At 46.0% G+C, this 23261-nt stretch overlaps 1 protein-coding gene across 4 annotated transcripts in view; it reads left to right on the forward strand.

Moving 5' to 3' along the window:
* Nucleotides 1-23261, forward strand: part of SIPA1L2 (signal induced proliferation associated 1 like 2) — a 212922-nt gene that overhangs the window by 38417 nt on the left and 151244 nt on the right. For all 4 annotated transcript variants that reach the window (XM_044239357.1, XM_044239358.1, XM_044239359.1 and 1 more), the window contains exon 2: nt 9431-9480. The gene's annotated coding sequence lies outside the window, so the exon portion shown is untranslated. The remainder of the gene's footprint in view (nt 1-9430; nt 9481-23261) is intronic.

Consider the following 23261-nt stretch of genomic DNA (forward strand, 5'->3'; position numbering starts at 1 on the left):
GAGGAGCCCAGCCTGGGTGTATTGCTTTCATGTGGGATTTTTCTGGAACAGCCTATGAAGCCAAGCTAAGTAAATATTATCTTCTTTGCACATTGGCCTTTTGTTTTGAAACAGCATTCCACCTCTGTTCTTTTTTTTTTTTTTTTTCCTTTTTTTTTTTAGAGAGAGAGAGGCGGGGAGAGAGCAAGCACAGGTAGAGGCAGAGGGAGAAGCAGGCTCCCTGCTGAGCAAGGAGCCCGATGTGGGACTCGATCCCAGGACGCCGGGATCATGACCTGAGCCGAAGGCAGCTGCTTAACCAACTGAGCCACCCAGGCGTCCCCCACCTCTGTTCTCTAGCTTTCTCTTTAGTGCCGGTTTCTGTTTTACCGATGAGGGCTACCAGCTTTTCCAGTCCTGCTCGTCACACTTTCCTTACTCTGGAGCCCGTGAAACCTTTCCTTGAGTTCAGCAGGTGTTTGTGGAGTGCTCACGAGTCAGGAGCGGTATTACGACCAACCTGCGTCTTCGCTTTTCGTTGGATCTAGAAGCCCTGCGATCGGCATGTTCAGGACCAGCGTGCCTTCGCTGCCTCTTCACTCTGCTTTCCAGACCCCCCGTTCAGTTGTTCAGATTCAGAGAACTTTGTGATGGAGAAAGACTTTCCCAGGCTGCCTTTCTTCCTCCTGTGGCCTCTTGGTGGTGTTTCACTGCTGCCCTTCTCTCTCCTTCTGTGTGTGCCCACAGGTGCAGGTGTTAGACCGTGGGCCCCTGCTTGGGGACGGGAAGACTTCTGGGGGGTAAGAGAGATCAAAGGAAGGGGGAAGAAGAGAGGACATTGGAGGGGATTCCTCTTCTTTGGTCAATTTCCATTTTTTCAAAGTTCCTAACCTTTGGCCCGTGTCATTCTCACCCTGCTGACCTAGAGACTGTACCTCTTCATCTGTGCTGTATAAACAGGCCCACGTTTCTCTGCAGTGTCCGGGTGACCCCTTCCAGAGATGAGGTTGTAAAATATCTTCTTTCACTGGCGGGAAGAGGGGGACTCAGCTAGAAAATAAGTAGTAGCCTCTAGACTAGGATACTGACTTTATTTTTAGAGCTGTCACCTCTAGGTCTGTTATACTGGTACTGAGAAAAGTGATGGAACTTGTGTTTTCTTGAACACAGCTGATAACCTAAACGGACGGGTAAAGGTTGTTCTCCTATTAGACTTCAGGTGGCCTCCTTGTATTTTTTCCCCACATCCTGTGTCAGTTACAGAAGTTAGTTTTGTCATTCTACATTTTTATATACAAAACAAAGATCTACCTCTCAGTTGAGGTGACACATAATCGTTCAAGATCTGAAGGAAGTGAAATAATGGGCCATAAATGAAATGTGCCCTTACTTCTCAGTAAGTGGTTGGTGTGTATCATCTGAGATAGTCCCCCTCCCCCCACTCCAAAGGTGACAGCATAGTTACTATGTAACCTGGCATGGTCAGATTTCTTCCTTCTCTTCTGGATATGGTCAGGCCTACAGTAGACAAATCTATCTCAGTCTATTTTCCCTTTCTCATTTTTCTTCTGTCTGGCTTACCCAGCCTGTCCTAGATTTTCATGTCACAGTTTGTGTAAGTGATATTTAAGGATGACTCGAGAAATGCATCTGGTTATGGGCTCTGTCCCCTTCCATGTCAGAAAACAGAGGCAGCACTACCAGCAAGGTTCTTAGGGCATTTTACCTTTTATGGATACCAGTAGGTATCTGTGTGAATTTACACTTCTGAAGTTTATTATGGTTGCTATTAGCAGCTACCCCTAAAATAGGGGATCTACTTACATTTCTGAAGCATGTTTTAAACTTTCCTTTCTTGACTAACTTAATGAACATGATTTCAGGCGAATAGTAGAGGATCCCCCAGTCTTAAAATGGCCTCATGATGTCATTATGGTAGAACTTCGTTCAACCTGTAGAGAGTGTAGGACCCCATGGGTTTCTGAGTGTACGCCCGTCAGATCATGGGTGCTCCTAAGGTTGGAGCAGCCTTCAGCTCTTAAGATAACAAACCACCACGTTAAGGAATGATGCTTTCTTATTCGTTAAGATTTGCTTGTCTCCATGCAGATAATTAAAGCGAACTAGTGAATGGAGGAATGTGGATCGACTGCCTGGGCCAAGTTCCACCTCCTATTTTATTCCCCTGGGAGAGGTGTGCTTGTGGCCATGCTTGCGAATCCGCCATGCTCATCTTTCTGCTAATAAAAATGTTCCTGGTTCTCATGCTAAAATTCTATCATTATTCATCCTGTGTTATACAGTGGGTAGAGGAGGGGTGTTCACCCAACAATATCATGAATTTTACTGCTCCACCTTCCACTGAAGCATCTGAAAGCCACCGTTGGGGTGTGGGAGCGAGCGTGGCGGGGCAGGGCGCTGGAAGGAGGTGACCTGACAGACCGCCGCCGATGCTTGGTTGTCTTGGTTGCGAGTTGGGACTCTGTGGTCACTGAGGAGTCGTTACAGCTTTCTAGCTCAATTTAGCAAGGGCGTACTGGTTCCCAGGAGTCCTCCGTATTTATCTTGTTTGTGGGAAATACTGAAAGAGCCCGAGTGTTTCCTATGCCACATGGAGGCCATCTCAACAGTCATGGAAACTTACTCTCGGAAGTTCAAAGCAGAAATAACGTAATACATTGATGGAAAGGGACTGCAGACCTGGAATGAATTGTGACATCATCACCGGCCGTTGTTTTGGGGTACGGGAAGCTTCCCTGCTGAGGGGGATGCCTTTCACCAACTGTGTATTGATTACCTATTAAGTCTCAGGTCTCCGCTCATGAAGAATTCCTGCTCGAAGGTGGCAGACATCTATAAATAAATCATCATCCTTGAGACTGACTGAAAAATGTCAGAACAAAAGGCGTGAGGATTGGTCTCTGGGGGTAGCAGAGAGCAGGAGACACTGTCTGTCTAGGAAGTTTTACTTTAAAACATTTTTCGTCTGGAAATGTCTGAGAAAGTTCTGTTGGCTATGGATGACAGAAACCTGACTTTAAGCAAAAAAGGAAAGGTAATGCTCAGTAACCGAGGCATCTAGAAGTAGCCTGCTTTGGGCATTGCTGGGTCCAGGGGCTCTAACGTGGCCACAGAGACCCTTCCTCTGTCCCTTGACTCTGCTCTGCTGAGTCCTTCGCATTCAGCCCTCCCTGTGTGACCGACAAGGTGGCAGCCAAGAGTCTGAGCTCACCGCTTCCGAGCTTGGCACTCATCGCTGAACTGAACTCCCTCCCCGGACCCCAGCGCCATCCAGGGACGATGTGGATGACTGTGCATTAGTTCTGGACACTGAACGAGGCACCTGTGAGGGTGAGGGGATGCCGGGCCGAGGGGCCCGGTGGACAGCAGTACAGAGGGGCCAGGGAAGCTTCCTCAGAGGAGCTAGAAGGAGGGAGTGTGGGCAGACAGACGCTGCCGCTGTCCCGGGTCACGGCAGCAGAAGAGGACTCGTGCAGGGAGAACAGAACCGGCAGCTGAAGTACAGAGCAGGGGTCGAGGGGGAGGTCCGGCAGGAAGGATGGGAGCTCAGCTCCTTGCACATTGAGTGAGAGCTGCTGGTGGGACCCTGATGGGGCAGCTAGTGGTTTGGGCCCGAGAGAATCAGTAAAGCCGGCATGGTACCGAAGTAAGGGGTGGATAATGGAGATAGGCATGGGATGAGCGAGGAGAGGCCTGGAATGAGCATAGGCAAGCTCCATGAGAGGATCATATGTTAGGCTGAATCACATGACATTACTGCTTTCGTGGGTCAAAAATGGCAGCACAGTGTCAGTTTCATATGGTTCAGCCTCTTCCTGGGAATTCCGCTTACAGATGCCTGGGTTCTTTCTTCCACAGATGCATACTGTGTGCTCTGCACGGTGCCGGCCTCTCCTGGTCTCATTCTCTGTGGCTCTCAAGTCTCCACACAGAACCATTCTTTTCTCCTTCCTCCTTCCTCGCTTTCTCCTTCTCCCCCGAGAAGGAGATCCACCGAGATATCGGTGGACTGATTTGAAGTGCGGAGCGCAGTGCTGAGTGCTGGATATGTAGTGTGGACTTGGTGCCCGCCCTCCTGGGTTCTAGAGTCTCAATATGAAAGTAGCATTGGAGGCCTGATGGGGTGCTCTGTGAGGTGTGGTGCTGGAGGCCAATGAACACTCTTTTTTTTTTTTTTTTTTTTAATTTTATTTATTTATTTGTCAGAGAGAGAGGACCGAGAGCGAGCACAAGCAGGAAGAGAGGCAGGCAGAGGCAGAGGGAGAAGCAGGCTCCCTGCCGAGCAAGGAGCCCAATACGGGACTCGATCCCAGGACGCTGGGATCATGACCTGAGCTGAAGGCAGCCGCTTAACCCACTGAGCCACCCAGGCGTCCCGCCAATGAACACTCTAAGAGGTACTCGTGTTGTAGGGCTCATGGGATGCTGGCTGTGGTATGGTGTTAGAGGGGCTGATGGAATGTTCTGGAAGCTACGAGGAGGCATCAAGTCCTAGATTCTTCTCGAATCACCCAGGGCCAGGGATGGGGGAGGGGAGGCCTGCCAAAAAGTTGAACAGGTGTGTGTCGTGCTGATAGGCATGAGAGCATGGGGCTCTCCCTGCTACTCCTCAACCCTTCGCCATTGTTCAGCTACTCCAGTGTTACCTGCTGGAGAAAACCTTGTATTACCCGTCTCTCTCTTCCCAGGTAAAATTTCTCCTCCCCTTCCCTGTGTCCCAACAATACCGTTAGAGGTTTCAGCCCTTGCGTCCCATTGATGCTGTGTTCCACTTTCCTATATTAAGGCAGGCTCCCTCCATTCAGCAGGAAGTTTTAGGTGACAACTGTCTTACTACAGACAGTGCTTAATAAAGTGTTTGGGTGCTAGAGGTGCTAAGTAAATATTTGTTGAGTGTTGAAATAACTTTGAAGGGATTCTGTTGGCAGAGCCCTTCCGATTTCCACCTGACTTAAAAAGAATGCCGAGAGTATACATACAAAGGAATATTATTCAGCCTTAAACAAGAAGGAAATCCTACCCATATATGAAGATGCAGGACATTTTACTAAGTGAAATAAACTAGCCACGGTAGGACAGAAGCCACGTGATTCAACTTACATGAGGTATCCCGAAAATAAGCAGACCCATGGGACCCATAGGAACAGAGAGTGGAGTGGCCATTGCCAGGGTCTGGGCACCGGGCAAATGCGGAGTTGCTGTTCAGTAGGTTTAAAGTTGTTATTATGTGCAATGGATAAATTCTCGAGATCTGTGCAACGTTGTGTCTGTTAAGTTAATAATACTATATCGTGTACTGAAACATTTGAGGTTAGGTCTCCTTAAAATAAATAAAATAAATATAGCAGCTATCAACCTCTATCCCCTGCCCCTCCAAAAAACCCACCTGAATGACATCGTGCGTCACGCCCTTCTGCAGTCACAAAGGAAATGTCTGCAGTGAAATCACGTGAGCACCCATGTTGGGAGTTCTACCTGACCTGATTCACGGCGCAGACAGACTCTTGAGAGTGGGTCCATCATTTGCTTGAGGCTCGAGCTGACCTCCTGTCTGTGATTCAGATGCCTGTACAAAAATAGACCTTTAAATGGACGGAAAGCAGTTAACAGAGATCCCTCAGTGTCTGGGTGTCTGTGTGCATTTGGTGGAGATAGGAAAGCACGAGGATGAGGGCTGGTGAGGGGTCAGTGCTGTTGAACGCTGTGCGTGACAAGTTCACTTCCTGGAGCAGATGGCCTTCGTCTACGGAATCCTCCGTGATCCCCAACTCTCTCAGATTGACTGGCTGTTTGAATCTGGTGCCGATTCCATATTCAGCCATACCCTTCTAGGGGAACGGTCTCCTGAAATGTAGTGTCCTTTTGGAGCGGGTGAGGTGTGGGTTAGGATTCTCGCTGTGCACCCTGGGGCTAATGATGACAGTTAGGACAGTTAGGATTGGCTGTGGTTCATAGACTGGGTACAGCAACGGCGGCTGGCCTGTTGGCCCATATTGGGGAGGGAGTAGGGGGTGGACAGGCAGGTATTTCTAGCACACCTTGCAGAAGTTCACAGGTACTTAGCACTTTGCCTCTTGGAAACATGTCATCATTTAGAAAGGAATTTTCATTTAAAAAAAAAAATTAGCCTTTCTCTGGTGCTTTTCCTGAATACTGGTGAGCCTGTCCTAACATTGGAGGGATAATGACTTTGAGCTGGGTGGGATATTTTTATTCTACTCAGTGGAAAGTAAATATTTGCCTTCATTTTCTCAGAACCCTGTGTCACTGGGAAAGCAGCTGAAGAACCCGCTGGTAAGAACAAAGGGCCAGGCCTCTCTTTGCCTGCAAATCTGGTTTTCTGGCAGAGCTCCCTATTGAAGTGTGCGTGGCCTCCTCTCAGCCCTGGACCAGGGGACGGGCGAGCATTTCGCCGTTCCCTGGCCCTCCGTCTGCGAGACAGCCCGCAGCCCCAACTTCTGCTGTTTGAGAGGACAAGGCTCTGCTGAAAGCTCATAATTTTCTTCTCCAAAGTGACAAGGAGGCAAAAGACAATAGCCAGTTGCCTCGTATAACCCACCTGCTTTGTAGGAAATGAAGCGAACTCAGGAGCCCCCAGTGCCACTTGGAGGATTTGTCGTTTCCTTTCCTGTCGGTAAACAAGGGCAGTCCACTAAAAGAGTGGGGCAAGGATTGTTTACAGGATGTTTGCTGTATCAAAGGAAGGAAAAGTGCCTTTTACAGAGCTGTGTTCATTGTGTGGGGGATATTACAACATCGTTTAAATGGTACTCTGCTGGCGAAGAGAAATTAACCTCAAAATAGTCCATCATGAAACACCAACTGTTTAATCAATCAGTAGGACTTACTTCATAAATTGAAGTTGAGGGTCTTATAATGTATCAGCAGAAAAAAAAAAAAAGCCAGAAAACCTCTTTAGAGACAAGATAATAGGTTCCTAAAACTTTGGAAAACTAACGATACTTTAGAGGACTCTTTTTTTTTTTTATTGTATGGGTTCATGCTTTTTGTGCAAGAAACAGTTATCATTTATAGTATGGCTTTGTCTCCCATGAAGGCCTTTCCAGATGGCCCTTCAGGACATCCAGTGCTGTGTCTGGGTGCCTGGTGTCCTGGCTTTGTCCGGGCACTCTTTTTCAAGCCTTCCTAGCACAGGAAGGAGCTGGTAACTGAGGGTGCTGTGAACATGACCAAGGGCATGAATGCTTGGTTGGACTTAATAAACTGGTGACGATTGAAACAATGACACAAGATGCCCAGTCACATAACATACTCTCCTTCTAATTGATGCTGGGAAATCTTTTGATATATACGTGGGTGTCACGTGTATGTCTGCGTGTGAGCGGCACACAATTTTTAAGTGTGCACTTCAGTGGCATTAGGTGTAGGCATCCTGTTGTCCGGTCATCTGTCTCTCGAGATTTTTCATCTTCCCAAACTGAGATTTTATACTCATTAATCACTGACCCCCCACTCCCCTTGCCCCCGTCGCTGGCAACCGTCCCTCTCCTTCCTGTCTCTACAAAGTGGATCATTGTGGGTGCTTCACGCAAGTGGGGTCTCATAGCGTTTGTGCTTCAGTGACTGGTTTATTTCACTAAGCATCGTGCCTTCAGGGTTCATCCATGTTGTAAGCTGTAATTCCCTAACTTTTAAAGCCGAGCGATATTCCGTTGTGTAGATTCACGACATTGTATTTATCCATCCATTGGTTGATGGACACGGGTTTCTTCAACCTTCTACTATTGTGAATAAGGCTACTATGAAGGTGGGTGTACAGATATCTTTTCAAAACCCTGCTTTTGGGGTGCCTGGGTGGCTCAGAACATTAAGCGTCTGCCTTTGGCCCAGGTCATGATCCTGGGGTCTTAAGTTAGAGCCCCGCATCAGGGTCACCACTCAGTGGGGAGTCTGCTCTCCTTTTCCTTCTGCCTGCTGCTCCCCCTGCTTGGGTGCTATCTCTCTCCCCACCCCCTCTTAAATAAATAAATAAATACATCTTCAAAACTCTGCTTTCAATTCCTTTGGATATATATCCAGAAGTGGCATTATTAGATCCTATGGTAATTCTATGTTTAAGTTTTTTTAAGGGATTCTCCATACTATTCTTAAATCTTTAAGCTTGAAATTGGCTATATGGCTCCCTAAGTTAGGTCAGTGAGATTTCCTTCCCCTCTGTTGCCAGTGTATATGATCTTAAGTTCATTTACAGTTGAGGGACTCATAAGAGTACTGTTTCATCAATTCTTTCAATGCTTCATAAAAATGGAGACGGACAGGGAAAGGTGGGCTTTCTGAAGCCAAGGCCAGTGGTCGCCTCGCCTGTAGGTGGCCCTGTAACTGATCAGTGCTCAGTGTGAGAGGGCACTGTTAACACGGTGCCGGGACCAGAGGCACAGACCCTGCTGTCCCAGCACACCCCGCTCACGGGGGTCTGGGGAGCAGAGTGCAGGACCTGACAGGGTTCAGAGAAGCCGCATTGATGCCATTTCATCCGGGCGTCTCACGTTCTTGATGTCAGGAGGGAGTGCGGGCCATAGTGCGCCTGGCTGTGGTTCGGTTTGTGGAAATTCTCATATTGACGGTTTTTAGAAGTGATGTAGCAAAAGATCATACTTTGGGAGCCAAGCCGACTTGAGTTCACACCCCATCGTGTGTGATTCACTTTGGGCAAATGGTCAATGTCACAGAGTACCAGTCTCCTCATCCGGGAAGCAAAAAAGGCCGATTTTGTTTCTAAGTGATTGTGGGTTTGGAAATCACATGGCAAGTAGCTAGTGGAGCACCTGGTACTTAGTGCCGCATACCCAGTATTGTCCGCTCTGTTAGGAAAAGCAGAGGCCGCTTAACCAAAGTTAGTACCAAAACCAGACACCTAGATTAGCAGTTGTCACAACTGTGGTCTTAGACCCTCCCCTTTGATATCTGTAAAACTTATGGAGGATCCCAGAGAACTTTATATTATGTCGCTTATCTCTACTGATGTTTATGATATTAGCATTAAAACTGAAGAGTTTAGAAATAATTATTAATTAAAAATGACAGCAAACCCTTTGCCTTTTATCAGAAACACCATGTTTTATGAAAATCACTCTTTTCTGAAACAATTACAAGAAATTAAGCAGGGGGAGCAGAATGGCGTTGTTTTACAATTTTGCGAATCTCTGCGGTATCTGCCTTTAGAGAATGTGGCTAGGCGGTCAAGCCTTCTGCCCCGTGATGTGTTATTTAACCTCTAGAAGGCCCCACCGCGTCCTGGTGAGAGGAGTGTGGAGAAGAGAAGTGATGTGCTTTGCTCTGAGACTGGTTTGACCCTGGAAACCCCTGGAGGGGCCTTGGGACCCCCTGGGTGCCCTCAGACCACACTTTAAAAATGGCTGACCTAGAGTTTTTCTGTGAGTCTGACCTCGGTCTCTTTCTTCTCTTGTAGGTTCCTGCTCCTGGTCGAGTGAGCTGGAGCCTCCCTTTCTCCCTGCTGAGGTGAGCCCACCCCCCATCTGTACCCCAAATCGCTGCTTAAGGTTTTAAGTTTGGGCTTCTGTGCCTCATGAATGCTGTTCATGTTTTGGTTTTTTGTTTGTTTGTTTGTTTGTTTTTTAATTGTTTCTGTTCCCCTTGGCTTCGGGATCGAATGTTCTGATTTTTTCACCCCTCCAGCACATGCATAGGTGAGCATTGCCTTAAGAAGCCCTTTAAACTTGGGGATTGTCTAAATGGGTGGCTTTAGAAGGAGTGACTGGCAGGCTTCAACGAACATCTCGTAATGTGTTTGAAAGGCTGTTGATCTTAAAGTTGGTTTGTATCTCTCTGCATGGAGTGTCCCTTAGATTCCGGGACAAGGTGGGAACACAGTGGGGGACGCAGGCCTGCATGCAGGTTGCCGTCCTGGTGGTGGGTAGGCCCTGCACTGAGGGACCTTTGGGAGGAAGGTGATGGAGATGGGGTAGAGGAGGGCCAGGGCTCCCGGAATGGGGCCCAAGCGTCTTCCTGGGGCCTTTGCGTCACGGGGGACACCTACCTCCCATGTAGAGTAAAGGCAGAGCTCGCTGCTCCCCTCCTTGTGTTGTATTTTCTGGAACAGCATGAAATCGACGGGTTTGTGAGGAGTCAGGAGTAACGATCCCCGCGCACGTCTTGTTTCTGGTGCTTAGCCGTTCTTCAATGTGTATTTCCTAAAAATAGAGCTGTTCACTTAGTTAACGATGTTAACTAGCTAGTGAGGAGCCCAGGAGAACTTCGCATGGATGCATTACTTACACCCCATCTCTTCTTGGTCTTCCAGCATTGCCAGCTGGCCCAAGGTGTCGTCTAGAGTGCCGTCCCCTCCCTCTGGGATCCACTGTGGGGTCAAGTCCCGCACTTAGTGGTCAGGTCTGTGGATTGTCGTTGTTCCCACAGCCTCTGTCGCTCTGTGTGTTGGTGCATTTTGAAGTCTGTGGCCTGAGAGCCTGCGCTTCCATGTGTTGTTACGCGCACGAGCGTGTTAACGGTGGCAGGCGCCGCCGGAGGAGGGAGTAGACACCCACCACGGATTTTCTCCCTACCAGGTAGAAACTCCGCAAACACGCGTGGGTGGTGAGATGTCGAAACTACTTGCGGGAGAGAGGAGAGGGGGAAGGAAGGCGACCCTAGCAGGGGATCAACATGAAAAGACCACGTTCCTTCTTGTGCGGGACTCGGGGGCGTGGCTCAAGGGCCAAGGATCTCGCTGCAGCTTGAGTTTTTCTAACATGGAAATAAAGAGCGGTGTCATGAACCTGTCAACACGAGGAAAGGGAAGTATTATGTGAGTTGGTTTAAAGGAAAGACTCCCTCACCCTGCTCAGCTGTGTTTGTCCCTCCTTGGTCCCTGCTGCTGCCTGGTGAGGAGTTGCTCTGTAACTGGCCTTGGCCCCTGAGGGGCCCAGGCTGCCTGGACATGGCTCTGCCCTGCTTTTGTCCCTTACTGAGCTTGCCAGCACCGTGGGACCTGGCTCCGGCCAGGAATGATCACTCCCTGGGGGGTCGTGACCAGGTGTGTACAGCAGCTGGCCTAGAGGGTCCCGTCTCCGCACTAGTGTCTTTGTGGCTAATTTTGATGAGTGATGTTACATTGGTTTTCTACACTATGTGACCGTTACAGACATTTGTGATGCAGGCTCGCCATTTCAAGCGTACTGCATTTTGATGCAAGTTACATTCTTTAGTTTTAAAATATGTAGGTGTGTTCAGTTTCCAAAAACACAGAAATAAATACACTAGAGCTTAAATCCCCCCTATAATCTCACTCCTCAAAGGCACCCACTGCTGGTAGACCTTCTTTTAAATCTGCATGCACACACAAAACAAAACAGAGGTGGGATTATTCATTTCATACTGGTTTTCCAGTTGCTTTTTTTCTTACCAATACATTGTAGCTATCTTTTTGCTGTCAATATTTAGGTGGTCACTACTTACTCTTTTTAATGATGAGTAGGCTTTCGTGTGTAGCTGTACTTTAATTTCCCTAATCCTTGTGGAAGGACATTTAGGTGCTTGTCAGTGCTTGGCTCTTATTAACAAAATGCTAGTGTGTATATAGCTATATTAAAGTTGTATAAGTATGTATATGTAATGTAACAAATGTAATATACTCCATATATTAGATATATAGTACGCACATATATAATAAAATAAAAAAATAAAGTAAAAAATAAATATAAGTATATATATAATAGTTGTATTTCTTTAGGATAAATTCCTAAGAGTGGAATTCCTGGATGAAAGAGCGCTCACATTAAGTGATACTTATTCGGCTGACCTTCAGATGGGTTGTGCCTTTAGGATTCCATCCCGGGCTCTGGAGTGAGATTCTAGCCAGCACCAGCTGTGAATAATCTCAGTACTTTTGTTTCTGATTCTGACGGAAAAACTCTCTCATTGTTTTAATATTTATGTTCTTTTTTAAGGAAAAAATTAATCCTGAAGTTAAGCATCTTTATTGGCTACTTGTCAATTTTTTGGGGAAACTTCTTTATTCTGGATATTCATCCTTGGTGACATGATACAAGTATTTTTGCAAATTCTTAGTTACTATCTTTTTTTTTTTTTTTAACCATTTGTGTTGCTTATGGTGTGAATGCGGATGAACTCTTTAAGAGTGTAGCATGGAATAAGACTAGTCTTTTTTCCGAGTTGAAAACCCATTTCAGATGCTGGCATGACACGGGTTATGATTACAGGCCAGGCCATCATGGGTCTGTTTGTTGTCATGACTGTCAGGTTATGATTATGGCCAAGTTATTGCTAGACCATCATGAATCGATCTGTTGTTTTAAGGTATGAGTGAAGTTCATTTGCTTTCGTTCTTCTCTTTTGTGTAAGGACCATTGTTCTTGCACACATTTATATGTAAGGAGCACACTGCTTGAAATCTATACATTTTGTCACAGCATCAGAACGGAAGAGATGTTCCACCGGTTTAATTGCTGACTTGTTGCATAATCTTAAAGGGATGGCTTCAAGAGTTGGCCTCCCCATTTTCCCTTTGATGAAATCAGGACTCACTTAGCCTTCATGGGGGCTTAGCAGCCGGTTTATCAGAGGATCAGGAGACGTGTTCAGTGGGAGAAATCAATTATTATCATTAGAGGATTAGTAAGAAAAATTGGGACTGAGCTCCAAATTCTAGTCCTTAACAAAGATGAATAGGATTTTGCAGGATAGCTGGTACCCTTCTGGTCTCATGGTGTATATTTCAGCCTTCAGATTTCTGATAGGAATTAACTCCTTAGGCATCTTCTTATTAGAAAGGAATATCTTGTTCCTCCCTCTGCTCTCAGCTTTCCCTTCATCCTTGCACCTTCTTGGAATCAAAATAAGTATTGGCCTTGGGTAGTGGGCTTCCTTTTGATCCTGTCCTTTTTTCTTTTTGGCCAACTTTTTAAGGCCAGGGAGGTTCTGAGGCTCTGGCGGACCCCAGGAGGGGCTTCAGTTTCTCTCCATTGACTCAGAGTGTACTTAGGTAAATTTTTCAGTGTCCTGCCCAGGTTTCTGCAGAAATATCATACTCACTTGGATGTCTGTGCTTAGGGGAACAGCATCGGGGTGGAAGCCATCTGCTGGCTTCCGGTAAGCAGTGTGCCAGCTGTCCCCAGGATCTGGATGTCAAGATGGTGTCTGAACTGTGATGGTGTGAGATCTTTTACTCAGGCGTTTGGACATTGGGAAATGCACTGGCTTATATGCAGAATGTTTGGGTGATCTCACACCTTGTCCTGAATTTCATTTTTCACTGTTTATACTCATGGTGTAATACAGACCTGTTCTGGATTATCTTTTAAAACGTTCAATTTCGTATCCCACTATCAGCCAGATTAAAAAGGGTTTAAAATCCTTTCCACCTCAGGGAAAGGATTTTAAAATCTGAAGACCTCATGGGAGGGAGGCCATGGAGTCTCCCATTCCATGCATCCTGGAGATGATTTAGTTCACTGAACATTTATTGGGTAATTTCTGTTGGTGGAGCACTCTGTTAGGAGCCAAGGGAAACAAGATGATTAAAATGGGGTCCTTCCCTTTGAGAGTTTATAATCTAACAGGGAAGAAAGAAGCATGTACAAAATAGCTCTCATAAGAGGTTTGATTGCTGTAATCATCAAATAGAAGGGAAATGCTGGTGAGCTGAGTCGACCATGGATCTCTGCGCCCACCAGGTAAGCTGGCCTGTCGTAGGCACTAAATACACGTCTGAATTCATGAGTGGATACATTTAGACACAGACATTTTGGTATGCTTTATAGCAGAAAAGAGGTGTAGAAACAGCTGGATGGATTTGTGTATGATTGCATAGGGTATGCAAATTTGGTAAGGTCATCAAGGGCATAGGGCAGGCTGAGCAAGACACCTTGTGGACCCATCCTTCCTCCTACACTGGGGGCAGCTGGGGGCAGTCCTGCTGGTTGCTTCTCCTCCAAAGGCTGGGAGGACTCTCCTGAGCCCATCCCTTGAACAAAATAGGGTTTGGTCCTTCATGTGAAAGATCTGTTGCTCTGGTTTCTTGTGGACTGATTCATGCCAGTCAGTTAAAACTGCTTTGTACTTGGATTCCCTGCCTCCCTCCCTCCTCTCCCTTCCTTCCTTCCATCCTTATTTTCCTTTTTTTTTTGGGGGGGGGTCATTAGTCATTTCATTTTTTTCTTTTTTATAAACCTTTCATTTATTATGTTAGGGATTTTTTTCTTAATTCACAATGTAAAATGCACTTTTCTTGATAACCAGCGATTTCTTTGCCTTCTCTTTTTCCAATTCCTTTTCTTACCGTTGGGTTCTCTCTAGTCAAGTAAATGACAATTTGCTTTGTAGCCATTATATAATAAACAATTTTTCCCAAAATGTAACCCCGATCAATGTAATCACCTGGCAGGGACTTCATGATGGAGAGAGGCAGACGGTCTCATCAGCAGTATGTCTGCAGGCCATTCTGTCTTCTTCTCCGTAATCACTCGAGCACACTCTTGGTGCTGTATTTGCTCGCTGTTACTACCGTATAGTAGATGATATTTTAGTACTTCAGCTATCCCATTTGATCTCCCAGCAGTTCTTTGAAGTAGGTGTTATTATCCACATTTTAAAGATGAGGAAGCTGAGGCCCAGGGGAGTCAAATGGTGTGCTCGAGGTTGCCCAGCGAATCAGTTATGGAACCAGGAGGAGCTGGGCTCTCAGACATCGTTCCTTGACAATGCTCCCAGGGCAGGTCATCTTCTGGAGAAGCCTAAGTCGTCTCTTTCTTCTTATCTTACGAAGATTTCAAGACGTGGTCTTGTGTTCTGAGAAGAACCAGCCAGAAGAATTGGTGCAATTACACCGATCCTGTCCATACATCCATATGTCGATTATTCACAAACACAAATGTGATGTGTGAGAGGATCCTAGCAAAACCTGAATGTGCACAAGAACGAGACGAAACAATCATGGTACCTTCTGATACTCCGGTGAATATTGGGTGAATAGCCTGTCCATGACCCCAACACCCGCTTGGAATAGGAAGCCTCTTAAAACACACTTGCCCCTGGACCTCTCTCTGGTTGGTTGACTCTTCACCTCAAGCATCTTCTCGGTTGTGGATGACCTCTGAGAGGTGAATGGGATGGATAGTCAAGTCAGTATATTAGGAATTCCATTACAAAATGTTTACAGGGCAACGTCCAACTTTGTGTAAGTCTTCTGGAGAGTTCTTGTTTGGAAAACATTGCAGTATGCTCTTAAAAGACATACTTCTGACCATTCCCTTACTGAAAAGCTGCAGATAGAGACCTTAGTTCATGCACCTGAATGCCAGCAGGGTGCTCCCACAGAGCACATTGTAACTTTGTGAGTTACATCTCAGCATGGTATGTTTTCTTTTCCTTTGTTTGTTATTAAACATTTAACATTTCACTGGAGGAAATATGGGTGGAAGATTTCATAAAGGAAGCATTCAGCGAGAACAATGGATAGTGTTAAGACTTTGATTCTGAAGTAAAATAACTGTTTTTCCTTGAGAGAAGCAATTCAGTGGTAATTAGCCATGTGTCTGATAGAGGTGGTGTCATCCCAAACTCAAGACAGCCCTCGGGCCTCCCACTTCTGTAGTCTGGGACGTTGTAGCGTCCGAGATCTTTTGGTCCCCTTCACACCTGAGGCACAACTGACAAGGTCATGACAGTCATTGCTTCCATAAGATTGTTTATTTAGAGAGTGTGCACGTGCAGCAAAACACACTCAGTTTTTACGTTTAATTACCTAACAACTGTGAACTCATTTCTAAGATCGGATTCTTTGATTTTTCTCTTATACTCAGTATAGTGATAATAGTAGCCAGCATTTGTGTGCACTTTTCCGTTCTGAGGCTTCTTGTAAGCCCTTGGCAGATACACTTTCCTTAAATGCGAATGGCTCCTGTGACTGTCTTCCGTGCCCTGATGCAGGGACCCGGAGGACAGAGACACCCAGAGCTCTTGTACACAAGCACCTGGCCCTTAGCCAGAGTCCATGCCGGGTCCCATGGATTTGCACAAAAACATCTGGCAAACGGGCTTGGTACAAATAGTGTAGGTTGGTGACAAGAATACAAAAGAACCTTATTTTAAATTTGGACAGCGACAGGGTCTGCCACTTGAGTTGTCAGATTATTAGCTTAATATAACCTGGGCAGTTTCCTTAATCTTTGATGGGCCCCAGTTTTGCTATTGGCCAAAAAGGTATAATAATCTATTGTAAGATTTTCATCCAAATTCAGTGAGACAGTGCTTGTTACAACTGATCTGTCACTCTTTTTATCTCCATTTGATTTTATCTGAAAAATCAACTGAAATCTATTTTTTAATTAAAAAAATTTTTTTTAAAGATTTTATTTATTTGTCAGAGAGAGAGAGAACAAAGCGGGGCAATGGTAGAGAGACGGAGAAGCAGACTCCTGGTTGAGCAGGGAAGCCAGTGCGGGGCTCGATCCCAGGACCCTGGGATGAAGACATGACCTGAGCTGAAGGCAGACGCTAACGACTGGGCCACCCAGGCATCCCTGAAGACTGTTTGTAAGACACTGTAATTTATTCTCCCATCTCGGCTTTGTCCTCTCTCCACCCTAAAAATCCATGGTCAAGTCTCTTTTTTGTAAATATATTGAGAGAAGGAAAAGCGAGCGCTAAGGTAGAACGGGATGAAGGAGTACTAAAACTGAGGTTGTAAGTTTTCTCTCTTTTATGATCTTATCTATTTCATAGCTGCCTATTGTGAGTGGAGTTTTATCCTTTCCAGGAGTGGTGTCTTGAAATATAACGCTGGTGGCGTCTTGGTCACCTGTCTTTTGCAGGCTGAGTGCCTGACAGTTGCCCCTGCCCCCCATCCAGCTTCTGTTGCGCGCCTATCACCCGGGCAGTGACCCTGACTCGGCCTAAAAGCCTTCGTTGTTCTAAGCATGGTTTTTGCCTTTCACTGCCCATCCGAATCACCCAGGAAACTTTTAAAAAAACCAATGCCTGATTTCTAAAACTGATACTTAGAAAACTGAATTGTGACCGAATTTCCAACGTCTGTATTTTTTTTAAAAAACTTCCCCAGGTGATTCTGATAGGCAGGGGAGGTGGAAAACTCTGCATTAGTGTAGGGGAGACCCGGAAGGGCCGTATTCCTTGTTACTGTCATGTCATTATCAGCATCCTGTCTGTTTCAGTGACAGATGGAGTCTCTCGGAAGTGGCCATGAGTACTGCAGAGCCCAGAATCGCGTAGAGTGTACAGTGCCCTCTTGCCCCTTCCCATCCCTCTCCCGTCCAGGAGGGCACAGCTCAGTGGGTCCCGAGTGTTCAGACAAGGTCAGGAGCCCGGAGGGATCCACGGAGGCACAACTGCAGGGACTTGGAACCGCCTGCCAGTACGTTTTGTGTTCTTTGCCGTTCCTTTGTCTGTTGTTCAGCAGTGAGTGTGTAGGAATTACTCCTCGGTGTGATCTGCCTGCGGAGCCGCACTATTTTTAGGCACTAACCCACACAATAGGTTTATAAAAAGGCTATTGAACCTTTGGGGGCTCTGCTGGATTTGGTCTGACAAGGGCTGAGTTACAAGTAGGCTCTCCCGCCTCACGGTTCAGGCATGTAGGATTTTTTTGTTTTGTTTTGTTTTTTTCTTGATAAAGAGTCTGAATAGCCTAAAAATACAGAGGTTTGGCGATCTGTCAGGTGACGGTCTCCTCCGGTGTCCCAGCTTTCCAGGCACATCGCTTTGTAGGTGTCACATGATAGTTTTTATTTGTTCTTCCTTTCCTTTTAGCATGCGCTAAAATGTGCATAGTTTGTAGTGCTGGGGGAGAAATGAACACGGGAAGCATTTTCTTGTTCTTGGCAGTTGCGTTTTCCTCCATTGGGGAGCTGTGCTTGTCCGGGTCTGATTACCAAAATGGAGTTTAAACAAATAGAACTAGCACTAAATGTTGGTTTAAACTTCTTTTTAAAATGGCCATTGGAACTTGGGGGTTCTAATCCACTGTCAGACATAAGCAACACTCTGTTAGGATGCAGAAACATGAGTTTCCTAGTAGCTGTAATGGAAAAACAGTCTCTCATTGTTTAATAATGTGATGCCCTTAAAAGTGTCCACATAATAGATTGGATATTATTTATGATTCTTTTCTTCCTTTAATGTATCTGCTGCCATTAAAATGCCATAACAGGCAGTGTACTGGAATCACCACTCTATAGCTTTGGCTTTCCAGAGTTACCTGTCTCCGTAAAGATCATACCCACACTAATTCGCAACGAGGCAATTAGCCAAGTAAAGATTTTCTTTGGCAGTGCTTAGCGAGGGGATAGACTCTGAGCTATCTTGGATGACTTTGAGGATTAATACTGATGATTTTTTAACTCCTTTATGCGATTACAAAATTATGGTTCCTCTTGCTCTTGGGATCTGTGTTACTCTAAAGGACGGGCCTGGCCTGACTTGTCAAGGGGAACATTTTGGTTTTCCCAACTACATTTGAACTGTTTTCCCCACTTCTCCTCTTCATTAGTTCTGTTGAGTCCCACGCCCTCCAAACCCCATCGGCATTTGTTGCTGATCTGGGGAGCTCATCTGTGTTCATGGGGTTGTTACTCTCTTCCGGCATTAGCGGGGAGCTGGAGCAGTGGGGACACTCCAGGTGCCTGGCTCAGCCTTCCCTTCGCCTCCAGCCCTCACGGGGCTTGTCATTTCCAAACCTGCATATCAAGAGCCAGCGGAGGCCTCTGTCAAGCTATCCGTTCCCAGGCCCACTCCTCATGCTGCCTTGTGCTCCCTTCTCTCCTGCCCCTGGACTCAGGTTTGGTAGGTTAAGGTTGAGGCTAGTAAGTGGGATTTTCATTAAGATCATTCTGATGCCGCTGTCTCTGTGGCCTGTTGAATCTTTGGGGACCACCCGTGTGACTCTAAGCCTCCTTGTGCAGATGAGACCTTTAGAGCCCAGCAACGATGAGGAACCTCACCAAGGTCACACCAGAAGATATGCCATCAAACACAGAACACAGGGATCTTCTACCTTTGTAGGGTGAATGCATCCGGGGCAGAAACGACCAGAACGTTAATGGGGCTCTTTGCCCGGGACGCATGTTAGTTCTCCATTTCGTATTATTGGGGACTCTGTGTGTGGTGTCTCTGTGACCGAGGGGAGCGGAGGGTGACTAGGTGGTCTGTGTACTTACCTGATCTAGGACAACGGTAAATAAAAGAAGAGTATAAGATCCAGTTTGAATTCTTGTATACTGAAGGAATTGTTAGTGTATTGTTTTGCCATTGTTTTGGGCCCCATGTTTGTTGAGTGGATGTTCCGGTTAGCTCTGCCTGCTGATAAGAATAGAAGCGAGCTTCCCTGGGCACAGCAGGTATGTAACCGGGGCTCTGCAGAGTCTGGCAAGGAAATGCCTAAAACATACAGTCCTTATTCCAATCACATGGTGACAGATACATATTTGCACAGCCACTTAAAATAAACAAAGCCAACTTCTTGAAATTTATCTGATTTTCTTTTACGCTGATAGACAACTATTTGGAGCTGGAAAGATAGCCCGTGAGGATGGGAGGTCATCGATAGCATTTATCACAAAGGCCCAGGAATTCATTTTATCTGGCTGACTTTATCTTATGGACCTGGGAATGGTGGTCTACCTCCCAGGGAGCTAACTGGGCCACTCAGGGAGTAACTTTTATATGTGTGCACAAGTGTGTAATGATCAGGATGTGTCTGACAGGTGGTAGGTACTTAATAAATATTTGATGATAAACCGTAATGCTTCAAAAAAGACTTCTTTTATATCTGTCAGCAGTCTAGCTTGGGATGCTGCCGTGTTCTGGTTTACTTTTTTCCCTCCTCGTAAATATCTGGGCTCTACCAGCCAGCATCTTTAATGGAATAATTTACATTTCTTATAGCCTGACTTTTGATTTTGGTATTTTTCCAGTCGTGGTACCTCTCATGATTCTGTTTCCTTCAAGGAAAGTATGGTATCTCTCATGATTCTGTTTCCTTCAAGGAAAGTATGTCCACTTAGAAACTTCCGTTTCTGGCTGGTTTTAGAACTTAACACCAACACAGCCTGGGTCCAAGGCCTGCTGGGGGAAGAAGTGTTACATCAAGATCCCGGGCCTCATGTGATCTCCCTGATATGAGGAAGTGGAGATGCAACGTGGGGGGTTAGGGGAGTAGGAGAAGAATAAATGAAACAAGATGGGATGGGGAGGGAGACAAACCATAAGTGACTCTTAATCTCACAAAACAAACTGAGGGTTGCTGGGGGGAGGGGGTTTGGGAGGGGGGGTGGGAGTATGGACATTGGGGAGGGTATGTGCTTTGGTGAGTGCTGTGAAGTGTGTAAACCTGGCGATTCATAGACCTGTACCCCTGGGGATAAAAATACATTAAATGTTTATAAAAAAATAAAAAATTTTAAAAAAATGATGGAAAAAAACAAAAGAAAAAAAAGATCCCGGGCTTTCATCCACGAGCCTCCTAAAGGCTGGAGGCCTCACCCTGCCCCTGGCCTGGGCCTTCGTCCCCCGCAGAGCCGCCCCTCCTCTGCCAGGGACACAGGTGGTAGAGAACTGGAGCTTCTTCCTGCTGACCGTGTTGACCAAGAAGCAGTGACGTCCTTTCCGTGAGGGCCAAGCCATCCCGGGGAAACCTTCCCATGTCTCGGGGATTATGCACGTTTACCGGGAGCCGTGAGGACTCCCTAGCCCGATAGGCAGAAGATCGGAAAAAGAAGACTCCAGACTAAATTTTGTGTTTCCAGGGGTTTGATTAAAGGCCACTGGGCTGCAGGATGGGCTACAAGATGGACAGTTCTTCGGACGGAAGAACAGCTTCTTCCAGAGGTCGTCGTTTGGCTATAAAGTACGGATGACTGGGTTACGATGTCTTACCAACAAGGATGGGATTTGGGCCCACGGCGGCCAAGTGACTGCATCCGGACAGTTGAGTGGGACAGCAAAATGGGATTGCTGGCTGCCTGCAGGCCCCGAGCATCCCTAGAACTCTTAGTTTTAAACTCAAACTAAGTTTCTTTGTTGGCAACACAGGAATCATTCTGTTCTGAGCTAATTCTTTTGTGGGCCCTGAAAGGCCAAGGATCAGATAAAGGGGTGGCTGGGGATTAAAAATCATGACCGAATTAGGGCGAGTCCACAGGAAGGAAATGTCTTTACAGATGGACTTGCTGGCGTGTGGGTGTTACCCTCCGTGGATCGCAAAACTCTGTTCCCCTGATGAACAGATGGGGTCAACTTGGATCCGATCCGTCGCCGCTCACTCTGACAGTCCAGCAATTTCCTGATTTAAAGTAGTAGGCAGAGGTCTCACTTACTGATAAAGTGGGGATATTTATATTTGTATCTAAAGCCTTCTTTGCTCCGTAGGGGGATCAAAAGTAATATGTATCCTGTGTGTCGTATCTGGATAGAAAGAAGGAAATAAAATCACCCTAAGTACCAAAACCCAAAAATCACCCCAAGTACCAAAACCATGAAAACTGATGATACCATCTTTTTTCTACGAATTAAGTATGTCTGGATCCGCGTGTGGTTGTTCTATATGGTTGTGACCATCCTATATATATTCTTTCATATACATTTATATATATTATAATATACTTAATTATACATATTTAAATAGATATTAAAGCATTGTATATATATTAAAGCATTCTAACATTGCACATCTCAATACCTCATGGTCTTTATAAACAGTGTTTTTATGCCAGAACATTAATGTGTTTATTTGACTGAAGCTGACATAGTTCTTTTCAAGAACACAGACCCATGGGCATCTGGGTGGCTCAGTCGGTTAAGCCTCTGCCTTCAGCTCAGTTCATGATTCCCAGGGTCCTGCGATCGAGCCCCATGTAGGGCTCCCTGCGCAGTGGGGAGACTGCTTATGTCTCTCTCCCTCTGCTTTTTTCCCAGCTTGTGCACGCACGCTCACTCTCTCTCTTGCTCACTCTCTCTCAAACAAATAAAATCGTAGAATGCAGACCTGGGCAAAAAGGGGCTTACTTTTCACTCCCGTAGTTCCCGGGCTTGGTGCCCTTGGCTGTGGAACCAAAGGTACCTGGTACCAGGTAGATCTAACTGGAGCTGATTGAATTTATGTTGTCATTTGCCCATATTGAAAGCAAACATTACCCATCCCGTATGAGCATGTGAAAGGAAGAATAGATTAAATGAGATGCCAGTGCCCAGTGATAGAGCTCTGCATAATAAGAATAATGCACTTAGCCTGGCTGACTTCTGTCACAATCCCTGCTTTTCCATCGGCAGGCCGGAGGGTCGGAATGGGCCCTGGCTCCCCACGGGCATGCAGGGCTGGCGTCTGAGGTTGCTTGGACCCTCCCCTATTCCACATCCTCGAGATCACCCACCCTCCAGTGGGATGAGGACTCTAAAGTGTGAAATTAACACATTAAGTGAATTTATATCAGGGTAGCCTTGGGCTGGTGTTTGCAAATTAAATTTTGCAGAAATTAGCCCCAGCCCTGCCAAGGCAGCATTAACTTAGTATGGGTAAAGCCAAACTGTTTCTGGGAAGTTTCTATGCCTAGAGATAAGAGTTGAGTTTTACACTAGGACAGTGAGTCTTGCTGAGTAAACTGTGGTCTGTCTGGTAAAACAAAACAAGCAAACAAACAAAACAACCAAAACTGTTGATCGGAAGTAATGTCCCTCAGTAAAACATGATTCATGTAGTGTTGAGCTTTGAAGGAAAGAGGTATGACTACATAAGATTGTACATCAGCCAGCAGAGATGTCAGCCAACTCTTCTAAGACTCTTAGGGGTGATACTTATTATTTGGCATTCAGAGAAAAAAAATTTTTTTCCATCACACCGAGGTGAGATCCGTCTCTCAGACCCATAATCACATTAACCAAGCTCACTCTTGTTATGTAACGGGAGTGCACACTTAGTAACCAACAGAAATGAATACCGTCATGGGGATGTCTTCTGAGTCCCTACCTTCTCTGCCACCAGGTAGGCAGAGATCTGGAGGTTGCTTGGAACATATGCGATGAGAACGGGGCAGATGGATGAACGAACAGCCACTGAACTCAGGCAAGGATGTCATGAGAGAATATTCTTTGTCTGATGGCTAAAGTTCCTTGGCCCCTGGATGCCAACATTTGTGCCGCGATTCTCCCTTTTCCATATTCCAAATGTCTGACCCAAATTCTCTTTTCAAATTATATTTGGCCATTGATTAGGATACATACAGTCAGATCTTACAGCCCTTGGGTCTTCTAAC

The sequence above is a fragment of the Neovison vison genome, chromosome 2 (genome assembly GCF_020171115.1).
Source record: "Neovison vison isolate M4711 chromosome 2, ASM_NN_V1, whole genome shotgun sequence".
In the NCBI taxonomy this organism is placed as follows: Eukaryota; Metazoa; Chordata; class Mammalia; order Carnivora; family Mustelidae; genus Neogale; species Neogale vison.